The following is a 19,462-nucleotide window of genomic DNA, read 5'->3' as shown; positions in this document are numbered from 1 at the left end:
TGGTTGGTAATCAGGCGATGTCTTTCCATGTTCGACTCCAGAACATCTCTCACATGGATCGACTTGTACTTTGAGTGAAGATCGAATGAGATTGAAGACCCCGGATCTAGTTTCATCCATCTGGGCTGCAATATATATTCAAGAAAATAAATACATCAAATGTACATCATTGCTGCACAGATAATCATCCAATCTAAGGGATGATGGCTCTACCAGAATCATCAGTCTACACTCAGACGATTGTCTGTCTCATGTACACGAAAATGAATTTATAAAGCTGAGCATGGGAATGCCTGCCTCAGGTAGATCATGAAAATATTATGAAGATAATGTATTGTATTGTATCTTATTACACGTCACCTTCCAGCTTGAAAAAACTTTGGATCCTCATGATAAAGCATTTCACCCGACATCAAAAGATTAACGACCTCATGCTTTAGGGGGCAACTGTTATAGACATTTTTTGGCATTGCAACCCCAATCATAAATGTCCATAAACCAAGGGCTCCTAAGTCCCTAAAGGTGTTGTTCTAACCCCTAAAAGAACAAGGTCAACTGATTACAGCATCTCCCAGAAGTTATCCATGAAAAACTACTCAGAACTGGTCAAAACTGGACCATTTCAACTGCTCCATGGTCAAAGTGCATTGCATCCCACCTGCCTACACACAGTAGGTGTGATGCATGTTGAAAATCCATTCTATGGGGTGCGATGGGCGAGAGTGGACAAATGGCAGGGTCAATTCGCAAGGTGGAGGATCATGGAATCTTCCAGAAACTTCTCCTATGACACTTGCCTCTCTGCATTCGCCCAGGGATGAGTAAGAGATCATCAATCTCCAAGTGGAATCAAGAACTATCAGAGGGAGGACACTAATCAAATCTCAAAAGCTGACTCACCCCCCTTGCAAACATCTATATATGGATCCCTCATCCCAGAGATACAGGGGTTGGAATTTTATATCTTGTAAGGAAGTGCTGTTGGTTTCTTGGTGCAATATCATAGTGTTGGGTGATCTAAGCTTTTCATGAGGTGAAGAAGGGATTTCTTGCTGAGAGGATGATGTTGGGTCAGAACAATTGGTTGTAATCCTCTTTTCTCTTTCTTTATTATCAATAAAGCTATTCAAGTTTTCCTGCACATTCTTGTATGATTGATGTTATATGCATTTGTGTGGTTAATATATATCTGGTCCTATATTGTTTATGATAATAGATCTATGTTATTGGATAGTGTTATGCTGCTTTGATTCTACAGGTGCTCTTTGAAGCTGGGTAGACGAGGAAGTGAGTGGCGAAGACCTATTAGAAGAGAGAGGAATCGAGCAAGGAACAAAGCGCAAGACAGAGGTTGGTCTCCTTATTCCCCTCTTATCTATTTCTCATAAAGGAAAATGAAAGTAGTTTTAGTTTGTTTGTTTCTAAGGTAGCTACCAGCCTTAGTGGGACTAGCAGCTCTGCATAGACACTAGTTTTCTTGATAACAATGTGTCTTCGTTCTTTTCTAGCGGATTTCTGCCCTGGTAGAAACTGTGCCGTTCAGGCACTACACTAAGGCTTTGTGTCACTCCCTCAACCTATGAAAACTCACGAACTGGAAATCATACCTCTCTGTCATCTAACTCAGAGAGAGATTTCCTTAGATCTCTGCTTCCCGGCAAGGACTGCGCAATCCCTTCAAGGGGATTTGAATTGCTACCAAATGCATCTTTTGGCCTCACTACTTAGCACTGGATCTACTCTTCCTATTTCGAAATCAATGCTCTGATACCACGTGAAAATTCCTACACTCAAAGGAACCCCTATTGCAACAAATCTGAATCTACTTCGCCTACGTGATTTTTAAATTACATTCATCAAGTTATTCTTCTGAATACTAAAACAAATTACTTCTACAACCTACATTAATTAAATATTTGATCTCATGAAACAGAAAACATAGTAAAGAACAAGATACATAGGATACACTTATTTTTTGACACAATAGTCCCCGAAAAACCCAATGCGGGAAAAATGATGTAGCGGTTCTGAGGGTTTATCATTATGCAGGAGAAATATCTGAATACAAATCTAGGATCCTCATGTAGTAATCTAAGTGAGTTTTACCTCACTTCACCTGGAAAAATTCCAGATGATTCGGAAACAAGACTGGTTAACCCTGACTATTTTTGTGTTGACTCTGCGTCAGCCTTGCATCACCTTCTCTGCCCTTTATGTCAGCCCTCTCAGTTGTTCCAGCAGTTCTTGGCAGTTTCGATTGTTCTGATAGTTCTATATTCTACGTGACATGCATCTTTTCTGCATCATCTCTCTTGGCGACTATGTTTCCTCTGTGTCAGCTCTCCCGATAGTTCCCAACAGTGTTTTTTGTTCCGACATTTCTGGATTATGCGTGAAAGGCAACATTTTTGCGTCAGCTCACCCGCCTACTACGTTGTCTCTCTGCAAACTCTCTCCACCTCTTTGTTTTGTATTTTCTGAAAAGTCCTTCTCCTAGATTCTCTCTACCCCTCAGCTGCAATATCTCCCTAATCAATTTTTCTCCTGATAACTTCTCACCTCACAAAATCGATTTCCTCAATCTCTCTATGTGTTTTCAAATGAACCCCAACCTCCATTTTATACTTTTCTTGTTGAGTGTTCAACGGCCGAGATTAAGTCTCTAATCGATGGATAAGATTAAAACATGACTTGATCCAACTTCTAGATCATTCTCACTCATATTTTGATTAATACCCATTAATATTTTAATTTCCCTAAGTTTAGACTTAAGAACGCCATTAAAAATATTAATTATTTTAATAAAATACAATCCGGGTGGAATTTCACCAAACGGTTTATGAGTTCTTTAGAAATCTTGTGCCTTAGCCTCTCCACCATTTTTCAAGGCTAGATCACTTCCGATGATACAAAAAACTAGCATCTCCAACCCAAAAAATTTATCCCTCGTTGCGTCGATTGCTCCAATTCCCACTCAGATCCCACAACCAGATTGATTACAGATTCCAGTCCCCCACACATCCACCTGCCCCGAGTTCATCCTACATTGTCACCCCAAGCCTTAGCCTAAGCTAGGGTGCCAATACCTCACTACTCTATCACGCCCAACACTCCCTCCTCATCACCCAACAACTACAAATGGCCACCCTCCTATCTTCACTTCACATTAAGTATCGCTCACGGGATTCCGGCCCAGGTCACAATGGGCCTTTAAGGCATTTTTGCTATGCGTGGAGGCTCAACTAGCTCGACACTCCAGCGTGAGACCAATTGTCTCATATATTGGACACCCCCATCGAGGATTAATAAATAAATTATTATTATTATGAATAAATAATCATTAATAAATAATTATTTTATTTATTTATTTGATAGGATAACTAACTAATGAATTAATTCATATGTTTGTTAAAATTTTATATATTTTAATGAGATTCAAGGAAGGGAGAGAGGGTTATACCTAGGATACTATACCTCAAAAGACCTTGAAGTGTTGATATTCCTAATTAAGGGAAGCCAATTTCCACTAATCTCATTCCCACCATCATTGTTGAGGTTATGCAGATATTTCATCATCTCAAGTGCCTCTCAGATTTTCCTCTTTTGATAATGATCTTCCCTAGTGATAATTTTGGCGTTCTCCAAACAAACATGATGCTTGGTTTTCGAGGAGTGTTCTACAAGGGCTGAAGTGCACAATCTCCCATTCTTAGTATCTTCTTCATGTTCTTTAAGTCTTGTTTTTAAAGAGCGCCTTGTCTCTCTAATATAACTTCTGCCATAAGAATAATCAATCTTATAAACTCCCTTAAGTTGTCGTTGATCGATGTTATCCTTGACATGCCTCATTCTTTGCTTAATTGTTCCACATGTCGTAAACTGAGTGAATATGTCCTTCTTTCTTAAAATATTAGCGATCTTATCCGTAAGTCCTTAAATGAATGGAAGGTAAAATTTTCCATAATTTTCTTGAGAGCCCTTGGAGAGGACCTTTCCTTCAGCTCTTTTTATAGCTTTCTTAATATCCTTCTCCTTGTATCCTATATCCTTAAAAATATAGGTTAAGTGCTTAATTTCTTCATTAAGGTGATCAGAGTCAGATATTCTAAGGGCCCTAATAGCAAGAGTGTTAAGGACACCAAATTTTTGGGATGGATGATGGTACGAATCAGCATGAAGATAGCTTTCAGTGTGGGTTTTCTTCCTAAAGACTTGGTGTCCCAAAGTACCATCCTCCTTTTTGATAACAAGGACATCTAAAAAGTAATTCTATCATTTTCTTCAAGCTCCATAGTAAACTTAATTTCTAATGAGATAGAGTTAAGATGATTGAAAAACTTCTCAAGCTCAGCCCTACCATGAGTCCATTTTAAGTTGGTGTCATCAACAAATCTCTTCCACCATGTTGGTTTCAAAGGATATGAGTCAAGGGATTTTCTCTCAAAATACTCCATGTATAAATTGGCAACAATTGGTGAGAGAGGGGATCCCATTATGACTCCAGATATCTCCTCATAATAACTTCCTTGGAAACTGAAAAAAGTGGAATGCAAACAGATCGCTGCAATTTAAGTTGTTTCTGGATCAGTGACTTATTTTATAACATGAATAGCCTCATCCAAGGGAATCTTTGTAAATAAGGATACTACGTCAAACTTACCAAAATTTCATCCCTATCAACCCTCTCATTTTTTATAAGTTTTACAAAATCATTAGATTCCTTTATAAAAGAGTATGTGTTCCCAACAAGAGGCTTCAGGATCTTAGCAACATATTTAGCTAATTCATAGGTGGGGGATCCAATGGTATTGACTATTGATCTAAGAGGGATCCCTTCCTTGTGTATTTTTGGTAACCCATAAATTCTAGGGATAACCTCATAGGAAGGAATTAACTTCTTTTTTATTTTATCATCAAGGTTGGACTCCAAGATTGCCTTCTTGACCTCTTTTATAACCTTGGGTATGGGGTTGGACTTAAGTCTCCTATAACTACCGCAATTAATATGCTCATTAATTTTATGAATGTAATAATATTTATCTAAAACAACAGCTGCTCCTCATTTATCTGCCTTAAGCACCATGATCTTGTCATTATTTCAAAGGGACTTGAAAGCAACCTTCTCATCCTTATTCAAATTACTTCTTGGCGGTTTGGCTTTCCTCATTATAAGGGAATATTCATGTCTTAATACTTCTTTGTCATCTAAGGAGAGGCCTTGAGTCCCATTCTCAATGTTACAAATGATGCTCTCAAATGGAAAGCTCCTAGGAGTAACTGTGAATCTCAAACCTTTGCTAAGAATATTAATTGCTTTAGGACTGAGATCTAGGGAAGAAATATTAATAACCTTATTCTTAGGCTCAAATTTTGAAACAATGTTATTCGAAACAATGCTATTCGAACTACCAAACTCCTTGCTATTAAAAACTGAACTATTCTTCCCGCAATTTTTACTACTCTCATGGTCGCTCTCATTGGGTCTGATCATAAAATGCTCATCCAAGCTCAATATCTTATGCCTCCCTCCAATGTTGACATCATTGGAGCTACTATCATCTTTTTTGATTTCCAAATTGTTTACCTCCTTGGAGCTGCTACCATCAACTATCAAGCTGTTGTGCTCATCTTCCAGGTTTTTAATGTAGCAACCATTGTTATAAAAACCCTTAATTGGGCATCCTACATTGTCTGAATTATCAAGGCAGTTGATGTTCCATCCAACAGAGAAACCCACGCTGCTCATACTCTCTGGATTAATTTCGCATTCTTTATTCTTGATTTTAGGAGAGCTTCTAGAGATTCTCTCACCCACCAAGACGTCACAATATGTCATCCCTACTAATCCATTGTCCAAACTATTGAATTTTTCTGCAATATTGAAATCAATGTGTCCTAATCCATTTCTACCAAAATCAATGATCACCTTAATCAAGAAATTAAGCACTTAACCTCTGTTTTTAAGGATATAGGATACAAGGAGAACGATATTAAGAAAGCTATAAAAAGAGTTGAAGGAAAGGTCCTCTCCAAGGGCCCTCAAGAAAATTGCGGAAAATTTTTCCTTCCATTCATTCAAGGAGTTACTGATAAGATCGCTAAGATTTTAAGAAAGGACATATTCACTCATTTTACGACATGTGGAACAATTAAGCAAAGAATGAGGTCTATCAAGGATAGCATCGATCAGAAACAACTTAAGGGAGTTTATAAGATTGATTGTTCTTATGGCAAGAGTTATATTGGAGAGACAGGGTGCTCTTTAAAAAGAAGACTTGAAGAGCACGAAGCAAATATTAAGAATGGGAAATCACGCACTTCAACCCTTGTAGAACACTCCTCGAAAACTAAGTGTCATGTTTGTTTGGAGAATGCCAAAATTATCGCTAGGGAAGATCATTATCAAAAGAGGAAAATCAAAGAGGCACTAGAGAATATGAAATATCTGCATAACCTCAACAGGGATGGTGGGAATGAGATCAGTAGAAATTGGCTTCCCCTGATTAGGCATATTAATGCTTCAAGATCTTTTGAGGTATAGTATCCCAGGTATAACCCTCTCTCATTTTCTTGAATCTCATTAATATATATATATATATATATATATATATATATATATATATATATATATATATATATATATAGATATATATAAACATTTTAACTAACATATGAATTAATTCTTCAGTTAATTATCTTATTAAATAAATTAATTAAATAATAAACTATTAATGATTATTTATTCATAATAATAATTATTTATTTATTAAGAATAGATAATTAATTAATAATAATTATTTATTTATTTATTTATTACAAATTAATTACTATATTATTATTATTATTATTATTATTATTAATTAATTAAGTGAAATAGGTTTCAATCAATTTTCATAAAAAAATATTATCATAAAGAAATAAATTATATATTATTAATAATAGTAATTAGTTAGTTCAATAATTAAAAATTAAAATTAATTATATATAAAATTAATTATTATTATTAATTATCTATTTAAACAAATAAATAAATAAAATTATTATTATTATTAATTAAGTGAATCAGGTTTCAAGTAATTTTCATAAAAAATTATTATCAAAAATAAATAAATTATTTATTATTATTTATTTATATTAATTTGAAATAAATAAAAATTAAAAATTAATTTATAAATAAAATTAATTATTATTTATCTATTTCAACAAATAAATTATTAATTACTTATAATTAATTAAAATATATTAATTGTTTATAATTAATTATTATTTATTTTATATATACGTTTTATTAATGTAGATATAGTTTATATATATATATATATATATATATATATATATAAAGAATTAGTCGGTTTTTTAATATTTTTGTTCACTCATTAGATATTTATCTGGTTTTTTTGGTCGTTTAACTCTTCTTTCAATCAGTCACTCACTTTTTGTCCTGAAGATGGATCCCCTTTGCGATTTGAAACATCGACAGGATGTACATAATACTGTGGATGATCTAAATCATAATTTTCCAAAAGAAGGGCACAAAATCCTAAAGTCTAACATTTATTTATTCATATATCTCACAAAGAGCCTACATCCTGACCCATTACATTCTTTCATCCCTTTACTAGTATTGATTCCACATTACATGGAATGTCTACTAACCTTTGTCATAATGCTTCTTCCGAGAACCTTTCATGATTATGGTTCTTCCAGGATCCTGATGATCCACCTAAGCAATATGACTTCTTCTAACATAATGTTAGATAATGGCTTGGATGATCAATATGAAAAATGTCTATCTATCCATCTATCTAGATGATCTCTACAAAGCAACTTAATCATGTAAATTTTAGACATGCTACTATCATATGATTCTTTCTATGATGTTATGCAAAACATACTATCCTAAAAGAAAGATTAATCCCTATAAATAACCTGACAGTTAGTGAACCTTTTTTAGTACTAAAGATCCTTCACTTTTTCCTTATTTTCCTTCTTCTCAAGTTCTCCCACTACTTCGACAGAACTTCACTCCCTTCCCTTCTCTTGTTGTTTTGTTGGTTTGGAGAATCCCTTTTAAGGTGTCCAAAAGCATTGCACTTGAGGAATTGAACCTTGGACATGTTTTTCTTCTTAGACTTTCCCTTCTTCAACTTCTTGACTCAGGCTAGAAAGGCTTGAGATTGCTCATCTGATCCAATATCATATTTCACGTTGATCCTTGATTCTTCCAATATGCACTAAGCCCATAACTCATCAAAGAGAGTTAAATCCTTCTTGGAGTAGATGCTTGTCGCAAAAGTTGCTCCATTCTAGTGGCAAAGCATTTAGTATACAGATTGATCTAGACTTATGTAGGAATGCAAGAAAATACAGAAATACCCATATACACAAAGATGCAACATAAATAAAACTTCATCTCATTAATATCAAAGAACTGAAATATTCTTACATATAGAAATAAAAATAAACTAGCTCGGGCGATGGTAGCTTATCTATGAGAAGAGATATAGCGGCTACATGCCTCTGATATGTGTTATAATGAGGCTCAAAGGCCTATTTATTATTGAGAAACAATGGAAAACCCTAAACATCCTAACCCTAGGAGATGAAGTGTCAAAACTATGGGCCCCATTGGGTAAATTGGTACATCAACTTCCCGGGGTCGTAACTTTGGCATATGATCTTCGTTTGGCTATCATAATACCTCATTTCAAAGATCTCAAAGTGGAGGCTAAAAACAAAAATATCAATTGGTTTGAGTCTTTTTCAATCTCTCCATTTTCCCTAAAAACATATTTTAGTCCCTCAAAACGGCTCCGGAAGTTAGACCTAAAAAACTGCCAAAAATAGTAAGTTATACTATAATTAAGGAAACTAAAAATAAACAATGGTGGGGGTCCAAGTGGAATAGGTGGGTAGCCACAAATATCCACCTGGATCAATCCTTCCCCCTTAGGAAGAAATGCTCCCCATTGCATTGAGTGCCTCCATGAGATGGGGAAACGTTTGTTGAACTTGGTCCCTGGTGAGCCAGTTGCCTTGGTGCGAGAGTTGGCCAACTTTGACAGTCCAATACAATTGAATATTCTGCTGGCGAGTGTTATTGATCTACATGTCCATGATCTGATCAATTGTGGCATGTTCCATGCAGTTCGGGTTTAACTCTGTTGGTGTGAGTTGTTTTGCAATGTTTGATGTGTCCGATAATGGTAGAAAGTATGGTCAAAGGCGGTCCACATTGAACACTGGGTGCATGCCAAGGAATGGTGGAATGTTGAGCTCGAAATAATTTTCCCCTACATCCTTAGTGATGGTGTAAGGCCCATATTGGAGCGGGTGAAGCTTGCAGTGGGGCCCATCGAGGTGCTCCTTCTGCAAATGTAACCAAGCATTTTTGCCCACCTCAAAATTGTGTGGCACTCGATGTTGATCATGACACTGCTTATACTTAGTATTAGCTCTGTCTAGTATGTCATGGACCTGTTGGTAGATGTGATGAATGAACTCAATGAAGTTGTTGACCTTGTTAGTTTTAGACTAGACATGAGCCAAATCTACCTGAGTAGCTGCAAATAGTATGGCCACATCAATGAGATATAGTGGATTGAATCCCAACCCCACCTGAAAGGGGTTGTGGCCAGTTAAGCTATGTATAGCTCTGTTTTAGTTGTGTTGGACATAGGGGAGGCTTTCATCCCATGTCCGTGGATGATTTGAGTTGTACATACACAGAATGTGTGTGATCATCCTATTGAAGATCTATGTTTAGCCATCAATTTGGGGGTGGAAAGTCATGGACTTAATGAGATTGGTATCCAACATCGACCAGAGACTTGACCAAAATGTACTTAGGAACCTATTGTCCCGATATGAGATAATGGACTATGGGATCCCAAGATATACCCACACTCATTCAAAGAAGAGCTTCTATTGTGATACTCTTCTTATAGGTTGCCATAATGGCCATCTTAGAGAACAGGTCGACAACCACAAAAATGCAGTCGTTGCCATGCTTAGTAGAAGGAAGGCCCGACATGTAATCCATGGTGATGGATTCCCAAAGTCGACTAGGATTAGGCAGAGGAGTATGTTGGCATTATGACACAGGTTTGGCGCTATGACACAGGTGTTGTCCTTGATGGCAACTCACTCAGATGGCAAATCACTATTCAGGCTCTCAGAATGAAAGAAAGCGAGGTATACACAGGTTTCCTTTGACGAAGTCGCGTATACACATGGTATTTCAGATTAAAAGTTGCGTATGCGTATGCACGCACTTTCATGCACAGAAAAGCGCATACATGTGGGAAAGCTTATTTTTAGGTCCATGGTATTTGGACCTATGGTTTTGGACCTTGGTATTGCGTCCGAAGTATTAAACCCAGGTATTGGGTCCCTAGTATTGGTTCTCTATGGTTTTGGACCATGGTTTGAGTAAGGCCTAAGACTATAAAAAGGAGGAGATCATTTGGCAAAGGTATCGACTCAAGTATTGAATATCTTATGAAGAGCAAGATCGGAAATATCTGGTGATTGGTTTATGGTGCATAGCTGAATCTGAATCAAGGAGGAACCTGAGTGCAAGAAGATGGATAAGTTCTATTGATGAGTCAAAACTCAAGACTTGAATAGTAGTATCTTTGTGTGATTTTGATCTGTTATATTTGGCGCATGACTTGATCTATAAATCTGATAATCTGGGTGTAACTGATGTCTGAATATCTGAAAGAATGAATTATCCTTTATAGATCTGTACGTAGGTTCATCAAAGCAAAGGCACGTATACACACTGGTTCTGTAATTCAAAATTGCGTATACGCAGGTTGGGCTTAATTCAGAAGCGTATGCACACAGGTTGTACACATTGAAGTAGCATACGTCTCTTGAAATATGTTTTAGCTACTTCTGTTTGTTGCTGCAGTGTTCTGGGTTCAGAATTGGTGTCTGGTTACTGTTATTATTTTCTGGGTACAACATTCAGAGAAGTGACTATTTGATTCAGTTTGTTTGGTGCAAAGGAGATTGGTTGATGCAGATATATTTGATGTTTGATTGATGTTATTCATGGATCCAGTCTGAAAATTTATGAAACGTGGTCCCTGGAAGAAAAGAGAAGGTTGTAGCCTTCTGTAGGTTAGCACCTACGTACTAGTACCTCAGCTAGTAGAAGAGCTAAGGGGGTTGTACCTCCCTTCCAGGAGAAGCTAGAGAACAAGAGAAGGTTGTAGCCTTCTGCAGGTTGCAGCCTGCATACTGGTATAAGACTGCACCGATACAAAATAATTGTAAAAAGAAGTTTCTAATTAAAAGAAGATAGAGACGAATTGCAGCATGTGGTTTTCACCCACATTGGGTTTCCACCTTATATCTTTGTGTCCATGTGTGTGATGATCTATTTTGTTTTACTGCTCCTATTTACTGTTCTTATGATTAATGAAGTCATGATGCACTGATTAAAGATCAACAATTAATGAATCTTAAGTTTTCTGATATACATTGGTTTCTTTAGACACAGTAGTGTATATATGCAGTTTCCCATAGCTGAAGTAGCATATACAAATCTAATTGTGAAATGAAAAATAATTGATTTAATAATACTGATTCACCCCCCCTCTCAGTATTATTTCCAACAATTGGTATCAGAGCAGGTCCTTCAGAAGAAGCTTGATCGCTTGAAGGAAGATCTATCATCATGAGCAACTACAAGAAAGAAGCATCGATCAGGCCACCAATTTTTGATCGGAGCAACTTCGTCTATTGGAAGTTAAGAATCACAACATGTCTTCAATTTCTTGGTACAAAAGTTTGGGATATCGTGGACATAGGATACACATTTCCATCAGTAACTCCTTTAGATACGGCTGGTAAGAAGCAGTATGAAACAAATGCAAAGGCTGTCAATACTCTATTAGGGAGTCTATCTCAATCAGAATTCGTCAAGGTTATGCAGCTCAAAACCACAAAAGAAATATGGGACAAGATCGTTCTGAGCTATGAAGGAGATGATCAGGTAAAACGAGCAAAACTACAAACTCTCAGAATTCAATATGAAAATCTCAGAATGTACAATGATGAAAGTGTGGCTAACTATTTCCTACGTATAGATGAGATTGTTAATCATATGAAAAATTTGGGTGAAGAAATAAAAGAAGTTGTTTTGGTTGAAAAGGTTTTAAGATCTTTGTCTTCTAAGTTTGAATCAAAAGTTTCTGCCATAGAAGAAAAATAGAATCTATAGAGCATTACCATGTCACAGCTACACAGAATCCTAACCGCTTACGAAATGAGAAAAGGGGGACCATCAGACAAGAGAGAAGCCGCATTCAAAGCCTCAGGAAAAGGAGATTACAATGACTCAAGACATATGTCGGAAGAAGAGGAAGAATCAAATTTTGTCAAGAACCTTCAATGGGGTTCTGGAAGATTCAGAGGTAAGCTACCTTTCAAATGTTTTGCTTGTGGAAGAGTCGGTCACTATGCTGCCAAGTGTCCTCATAAAGATAATCTTGACAAAGGTAAGGAACCAGTTAGATGGAACAGAAAACAGAATGTAAGTAAGAAGAGCTATTACACACATGAAGACAGTGATGTATTTTCAAATAGTGATGAAGATGAACAAGGTAATGATTATAGACTTTTGATGGCTTTTGAAGATGATGATTACTTGGATGCTATAGATGAAGAAGGTCTTTATGAAGAAATTTCTAAACTCAAAATTTTCTTAGAAGAAAATAATATGATTATAGATACTCTGACATTCCAGCTTGCTGAAAGGGAAAAACACAATGAAAAGTTAGAATGTGAAATTGTGGGACTTAGAAAGGACATTGAGAAAACAAAAGCTCTTAATCTTAGATTTGCTAAAGGATATGAAACTTTAGATGAGATTATCAAAGTGCAATGTTCTCCTCTAATCAAGACTGGTCTTGGGTATACTGAAGAAACATCTCAAGCACAGAAGCCATCTACCTCCAAAAGTTATCTTGAAGCAGCAAGGAGAAGTGAACAGGTTGACAATCGACAGCAAAGGCACAATGAAGATCACCAAGTAAATCGAGGGCAATCTACTTCAAGGATGAACAGAAGCTACAACCAACCATAGGTAAATCATTCTCAATTTGCCTCAAGAATGAATGGCTATTACAATCACCTAGACAGAAGGTTTGATGATCACAGGAATTTCTTCAATGGCCAATGTTTCTCTTGTCATAACTTTGGACATAAAGCAGCTCAATGTGTTGCCTACAAGACCATCATGACCAGAGAAGCACGAAATCAAAGGAGTGTGACTGGAATCATGAAAAGAACCTACAATAACTTTTCTGCTCTTGAAAATGAAATAGAATGTTCTATTTGTAACAACTTTGGTCATAAAGATTCTGAATGCAGGAGTAGGTTTTGGCAAACAACTCAGAAGGAGAAAGCTTCATTGAGCCCCAAAACATGGAGGAAGAAAGAACCGCAACCAAAAAGATGTGGTATAGCCTTATATGCGGAAGGGTAGGAAAACCAGTGGTACATTGACAGTGGATGCTCGAAACATATGACAGGTGATAAAGAAAAACTTCAATCATATAGTGCCTTAGAAAAGGAAAAGAAGGTCTCATTTGGAAATGACACTCCTGCATTCATAAAAGGTACAGGTTCTGTTCTTTTGAAAGAAAAGGTCAAAGTTGGGAATGTTATGTATGTTTATGGATTAAAGCATAATCTGTTAAGTGTCAGTCAAATGTGTGATCAAGGAAATGAGGTAATATTTCGATCAAATGGATGTATTGTTCATGAGCTTGATACAGGAGAAACAGTGATCAAAGGCATAAGAATACCAAATAATTTATACATACTCAATGGAGGACAACAACAATGCTATCTAAGCAAGAATGATGAACATTGGCTATAGCATAGAAGATTGGGGCATCTAAGCTTCCCTCAAATAAGGAAAGTGTGCAAATATCAGGTTGTTCGTGATCTCCTTGACATCAGAATTCCAGACAATACAATATGCAAATCATGTCAGTTTGGGAAGCAAACCATAATTAATTTCCCTAAGAAGGAAGGATCAGCTAGTAGGCCACTTGAACTTGTCCATACTGATGTATGTGGTCCATGTAGGAAAAGGTCACCTCAAGGAGAAGAATACTTTATATTGTTCATTGACAACTTTTCCAGGATGTGTTGGATAGGACTTATGAAGCATAAAGACGAAGCTTTCAAAAAGTTCAAAGCATTCAAAGCCTTGGTTGAAAACGAATCAGATCACAGAATCAAATGCCTCAGGTCTGATAGAGGTGGGGAATTTACCTCAGATGAATTTTTCAATTTTTGTGAAGAACATGGAATAAGAAGGGAATTCTCTACTGCAAGGACTCCTCAGCAAAATGGAGTAGTGGAAAGGATGAATAGAACGGTTCAAAAAATGGCTTGTGCTATGCTTGATGAGTCTGGAACTCCCGCAACATTCTGGGGTGAAGTCGCATTTGCTGCAGTTACTATTCTCAACAAGACAAATGTCCGAGTAAACAGCACTCAAACTCCTCATGAACTTTGGTATGGTAAGACTCCCACAGTAAAATACTTCAAAATATTTGGAAGCAAATGTTACATCAAAAACACTGATGAAAACCTTGGTAAGTTTGAACCTAGAGCATATGAAGGAATTCTTCTTGGTTACTCTCCCCACAGCAAAGCATATAAGTGTTACAATAAAAGACTTGGGAAAATTGTTGAAAGTATTGATGTAGTGGTTGATGAAGAAGGAAACATTCCTAGGCAAGTAAAATTTAAAGATTTCGAAGATGATGAGGACTATCCTTCAACAACTGTTGGACACCTAATCCTAAAGGGTTAGTGTGGAAGCCGAAAAGACTAAGCAGTCCAAGAGACCTTGGGATCTGAAACCCAAGAGTCACAACATTGTATTATAAATGTACATCTCCTATTAATAAAAAAATGTACTAAATGATTTATCTTTCCTATTCTTTGTTGTCCATGTGTGTTTAACATGGTATCAGAGCCGCTTGTTTTTCTGTGGCCTGTTATGTGCATGGCAGTCCTGGCCCTCTGCCATATTCTTTTCAAGCGCTGCATTATAACACCTTTGTCTTCATAAACGCATCTGTCCACAATATTCTCTACGCATATGCCTGACATAGCGCTACCACTGCTGAGTCTATCGCTCCTCTGTCCTGAGCACTCCTCTGTCCCATATTCTGCCTCTGCGCACTTATTATTGACGTTACTGAAAAGTGCGTTGGAAAAGGAGATGCCTTCGGCAGTCTGACATTGATTCTCTCTGGGCATTGATTACGTGCCAGAACTGTTGTCTGGCCATACCTGAACGTTTCATCATCTGCGCATCTTTGCCATCATTTTCTGTGCATTTTATTCTACCGTTGAATCGTTTCCTGCACGCGATATCATCTGGTTATGAAGATTAAATTTACCCCGGGGCCCTCTATATTAAACGCCCTTTAAAGCTCAGTATTCTCTTGAATAAAATTGCGATGGGAAGCTATTCGACATTATTACAGTTAATTTTTTATAATCCCTACCAGTGTCTTGTCTGGATTACTTGTGTGGTGCGCCCGTCCGCTATTTAGGCTGCGGACACTGGTGTTGTGTGCCGTCAGAATAGCATTGCGGGGTCTGCATTCATTTTCATGGCTGGCTGAGAATATACCTACTGAGCAAAGAAATATATTATTGTGTATAATATCAGTCCCTTAACTTCTCATTTTTTGAGCTACATGGAGTTTTATAGAGCTGGTATACTGCTGTTATAAGGAAAAAAAAGACGCAAAACTTTCCTTGCTGGAGATATCTCAGTGGTTCGACTTCTTCAAGTGACTGTTTGGCCTTTCATTTCACTCGAGGTTCGATTGTTTCACTAAAATTTACCTTGCTGGGGAACTTACCAGGTTTTAATACAACATCTGCGTGAAAAGCTTAATTTTAGCAAGGCTAAGTTGAAGGATTCCCAGTATCATCATGGCGAGCAGACCCGGTGTATCAATCTCCTTATCTTCCAACCGCATCAATTACTCCTCTAACAATCTTAGCAGTCTTAGCCTTTGGAATCAGAGAAAAGGGGCGTAGAACTGTAAGAAGACTCTTCAGCTCCTCCCCCCGCTTCTCGTGTGTGAGGAGTGACGGCTCAGAGCGTTTGTCACTCGAGCCTAGTATTACTCGAGGCCATACTTGGTTCTGTTGAGCGCATGCTTGCAATACTTTTGGAGCATTATGCAGGGAAATGGCCTTTCTGGCTCAGTCCTCGGCAGGCAATTGTATGCCCGGTGTCAGAGAAATCTTCAGAGTATGCATTGAGAGTTCGTGATCAGATTCATCAAGCTGGTTATTATGTTGATGTTGATACGTCAGACAGAAAGATTCAGAAGAAGGTCCGGGAGGCACAGCTAGCACAATACAACTATATTTTAGTTGTTGGTGAAGAGGAAGCAAACACTGGACAGGTTAGTGTTCGCATCCGAGATAAATCAACACATGAAGTAAGGAGTATGGATGAACTTCTTAAATTGTTTAGAGAGGAGATTGAAGCGTTTCATTAGCTCAAGGCAGGCTAAGCTGCTTAGAAAATTATAAAATTTCAGAGTTAAAATTCTCCTCGGTCTTTATTTCTCAGCTAATTTTGTTGCCCTGAATTGGAAAGAAATTTTATATCATATTTGGAAGTGAAGAAATGCACAATGTAGTGTAAAAACCTGTGTTCTCTGATCAGGAAATGTATATCAAGGTTCAGGGTTTGACCTGAACCAAGTCAAAGTTCTTATTGATGAAATTTTGTGTATTGATGAGTAAAGTGACCACAGAAATATAAAAAAATATTTTCCGATATTTTTTCTTGAATTGGCTAATAAGGGACGCCATTCTTGTTTAGTCTCCGATATTGATGCATCTTTGAGCTGCTGCTACAGTCCAGTCCCTTCTTTCTGAGGAACTGCCATGGAAGATTTACAACTGAAGAAAAACCAGAGATTCGTTTGATACTGAGCGTTATTATTGTTGTTGCAAGAGAAAGCAGGAGCGCAGAACTAAAGAACCTGAACAACACTTTTGAGGTAGCATGGTTACACAATGATATGTGAAACGTTTTAAATATTAAATGCGCGCTGTCCAGTGATATTTGAAACTATCATATGATCCTGCCATTAGTTTTTGCTTCTCGATTTTTGCACATTTGCCAAGCACTTGGGTGTGTATAAACTACATATCATTGTCAGCTTTAGTAGAGGAGGAAAAGTGATATTTACCCATGCCTTCCACAAGGATTCTGGAGAGACTACTTTACTTATAAATGAATAATATGCAGTGCGGCACACAGACAGGTTTTTGAGGACCCACAGAGTTTTTTGGATGCGTGGATCTATAAAAGATTTTGGTGAGCTGATTGTAATCTTTTATACTGCACACTGATCATTTGCTGACATTTATAAAGGATATTGTTGTGTACTGTGAGTAGATATTATTTTTCTGCATTAAGACAGATGGCCAGAACCAGTGAAGTATTACAGTTCCTTAAAACTTTGATATTATCTACTGTTGATGACACATTACAAATCAGCAAAGGATCTCTCTCAGAAATTCAGACATGTTTACAAAATGCACAAGAAAAGATCGATTTTTTGCAGCTTGAATCACAGCTACAGCAAGAAGAGCTACATCAAAATAGACACCATTCTGAACCTGTTTTTGTTCAGAACATTGAGACAACCACCCATCAGCAGCATGTTAATAATGTTACAGATAAAGCAGCAGTTGTACATGCAGATGCAGAAACTCAATCTGCACTTCCCAAGCCCATCATCAGACCTTGGGAACAGCTTGTCCACAACAAGCACAGAACTGGTCTTGGATATGACAAGGACTTGTCCTTTCATATTCCAGACTATGCCAAGCCCATTCAGTTTCAGAGTGCTGGATTCATTTATGACAGTTCACCTGCTCCTCATGACAGCTCACCTCCAGCTGTTCCAGATTCTGCCCCTCTTCCACAGCAACAACAACAACAAAAACAACAGATCGTGAAATGCCAACACTGTGACCGAGTTGGCCATTTGAAAGATCACTGTTTTGATCTTCATCCATGTAAGCACTGTGATAAAACCAGCCATTCTTCACACAGATGCTTCAAAAACAAACGTCCTGCAAGAACAAAGATTCATCTTGGATGGATCACTTCTTGGCAATGGGCATCAACAGCCAAGAAGATATTCCAAACACATGTTAGAACTTGTTCCAGAGTATTGAACAGTCTTGCAGTTGAGTTTTCTCCATCTTCTCACCTTGTACCTGACAGGGGGTGAAATGATGGTCATCTACAAGCTTCAAAGTCACATCAAGCGAGCCTGAGCCACAACCTGCCACACCAGTTTCAGAGTTGTAGCCAGAGACAAAGATGCCTGAACATGCCTTCAGTTGGCGATCTGGGACACTTCCTCTAGCAGAAGACTCCAGCTTCTTGCCAGTTTTGGAAGAATTCCAGGAATTACAGAGTTTTTGGTCATCCTTAAACCATCATAGATTGAGAACACTTCCTCTAGCAGAAGACACCAGCTTCTTGCCAGTTTTGGAAGAGTTCCAGGAATTGCATTAAGCATTCCAGAGTTGCTGGTTATCCTTAAACCATCACAGGTTGAGACTTCCCTTTTCAGGTTGAAGTTTTACCTTTTATGCGGGGTGAGACCTCCCTTTTATGGTTGAAGGTTTCCCTCTTTAAAACAATAGGATCACTTCCTCTAGCAGAAAACTTCAGTTTCTTGCCAGTTTTGGAAGAGTTCCAGGAACTGCACTAAGCGTTCCACTGTTGGTGGTCATCCTTAAACCACCGCCCTTTTTACCAACATTTCATAGAGCACATTCAGCCTAGTGCTGCCATGCATTTTTTGCACATTTTGTATTACAGCTCTCTTCTTGGACTCATACATAACCCTTCGGATTAAGGGGGGGAATGTTGGACACCTAATCCTAAAGGGTTAGTGTGGAAGCCGAAAAGACTAAGCAGTCCAAGAGACTGTGGGATCTGAAACCCAAGAGTCACAACATTGTATTATAAATGTACATCTCCTGTTAATAAAAAAATGTACTAAATGATTTATCTTTCCTATTCTTTGCTGCCCATGTGTGTTTAACAACAACAAATCAGACTCATGATGAAGAAGAAACCCATGAGGCACCAGAAGAACAGACAGGGATAGAAGAAACGACTCCATCCAGGTAAGTTCAGAAGAATCATCCAAAAACTAAAATTTTGGGGCAGAAAGAGGCAGGTGTACAAACAAGAAGAACTATTTTAGAAGCTTCAAGAAACCTAGCATTTCTTTCCTCCACTGAACCACAAAATATAAGTGAAGCATGCAAAGATGAATGCTGGGTCAAGGCCATGAATGAAGAACTAGATCAGATTGAAAACAATAACACTTGGGAGTTGGTTCCTAGACCAAAAGATAAA

At 37.5% G+C, this 19,462-nt stretch overlaps 1 pseudogene; it reads left to right on the top strand.

Annotated features, from left to right (window-relative positions):
- LOC149181458 (threonine--tRNA ligase, mitochondrial 1 pseudogene) overlaps window positions 1-16,801 on the top strand; it is a 38,649-nt pseudogene extending 21,848 nt beyond the window's left edge.
- The last annotated feature ends 2,661 nt before the right edge of the window (window positions 16,802-19,462 follow it).

Source organism: Pinus tabuliformis, chromosome 3_2 (assembly GCF_031772625.1).
Source record: "Pinus tabuliformis cultivar Carrire ecotype Pingquan chromosome 3_2, CPIR1, whole genome shotgun sequence".
NCBI classification, from domain to species: Eukaryota; Viridiplantae; Streptophyta; class Pinopsida; order Pinales; family Pinaceae; genus Pinus; species Pinus tabuliformis.
Note: the sequence above shows the minus strand (reverse complement) of the source record. Positions and strands in the feature narration are given on the sequence as shown.